Here is a 1,887-nt window from a genome sequence, read left to right as displayed (position 1 = left end):
CCCCCCCCCCGAAAAAATGTCAACTTATTAAAACAGCTTGCTTCTGTCTTGTTCTACAAGTGCCTGCTTTCTTCGACTCATCTGTAGGATAAACAATACTTTTTTCAACTACTAATCTTTTCGAGGTATTGTTCCTTTATCTCAAGCAACATGTTTTGACTCTTTCTTTGTTGTGACCGGCATACGAGGAGGGACAAGGACTCGATTACCAGGGGACTAGCGCTGTTGCCGGTATGACAAATGTTCCTGTGTGTAGATTACAAGACGACTACACGCGCGTCAGTGCGTGGCAAATGTAGGTAGCGGGCGTTAAAGTGTGCTTAATTCTAATTATTAGGACCTAATCTGATGACCAAGGTGCCGGAAATTTTAAAGCCCTTTTCAAGATGGACTTGTATCCTGGTGTTACCATTCAAGTGAGAAACTTGATTTCGTCAAGTTCACATGACTTGTCGTCGCGCTTCTTAACCTTTCACGTCAATGACCTTGGAAACGTTTTCCAACTAGAGATCGGTAACACAAGTACAGCCTTTCTTCATTTCTATTTTCATTTCTGTTCTTTTCTTGTTTTTCTTCTTTCCACAAAAAATTCCGCCACCCGTGTTTGGGTGAGTACAGAGTACTATTTTACATTCTGAGCAGCACAATTGTGTTAGAAACTTAATAATAATAACAATAATAATCATCATCATCCTCACCACCATCATCCTCATCATCATCGAAATCATAATAATCTTAATCATAATAATCATAACCAGAATCAGAATCATAATAATTTTAATAATAATAATAACAGAAATATAATAATAGTCTCCAGTGAAATAGAAGAATTTGAAGAATTAAAGGTTACGATAATTGTGGCTTCTACTGAGGCTAATGAAACCAATTTAGGCAGAGAAAAGTTTGCCACTCTCAACAGGTCGCGCTCATCCTATGGCCGAAAAGAAATCCTTGACTAGACTTTCGCTCAGGCGGAAAATGTTCAAGGATTTTCATCAACCTTGCAGGCACGGAGATGGTCCCTCCTCTTTAATTATTCCACAAAGCAGAACAGGGTGTTAAGTATACCATTGCTATTAAAATTGGCTGATTTAAATCGCTCGTGATAGTACAAGCATACAGTTTACAGAAGCGATTTCAGTAACTGCTTACTTAAAGATACTATTGTTTTTCATGTCGACACTGCTATTCTCATGCTGTAGATCTATTATGATGAACTTCTTTCCAAAAGTTAGCAACACGTTGTACGGATTTCCTGCGTGCAGTCTGGATAAATCCATGATACCCATGCTGCAAAGTTTATGGTAATGGGCTCCTGACTCTTTCTGCTGCCGTTTTACTGCTACGCCTTGGCTCCTTCTTACTGCTGTCTTTCAGCCTCACCCTTGATCTTCTGGTAGGAAAGATCTATACCTAGCCTTCTCTGACAAGGGTGAAAAATCTCAGAGGTCCCGTGTGCAAGTTACGCACGTTAAAGATCCCCTGGTGGTCAAAAATCGATAAAAGTAGGCTTCAGCCGCCACCTGGCCAGCATTCAAAACTTCCTACCAACTGAAAGTGTTTAATGTGTCCCGCGCGCTCTTATGACCTTATGTTGTTGCGAGCGCCTTGAAACACTTACCAAAAAAAAAAAAAGGTTAACATTAAACAAGAAACAGTCTGTTCTGCTGAGTTTGTCTTTAACATCTGCTGAAAGGCAAGGTATTTGTTCAATAAGTAGACTAGCTTCTATGTTGCAATGATACTAATCTTCAACTTACGTGCAAAAGGCGTGCGATCGACTGTGACATGGCTAAGAAAAACCTTTTATCTACGCGTAGGCTAGTATAATTTTCTTTCTGTTGAGAAACGTAGTCAGCCCCCGCCCCTAAAAAAGAAAACAACAGC

Source organism: Aplysia californica, unplaced genomic scaffold (genome assembly GCF_000002075.1).
Source record: "Aplysia californica isolate F4 #8 unplaced genomic scaffold, AplCal3.0 scaffold00108, whole genome shotgun sequence".
Classification (NCBI taxonomy): domain Eukaryota; kingdom Metazoa; phylum Mollusca; class Gastropoda; order Aplysiida; family Aplysiidae; genus Aplysia; species Aplysia californica.
The sequence above is the reverse complement of the archived record's forward strand: the minus strand, read 5'-3'. Positions refer to the sequence as shown.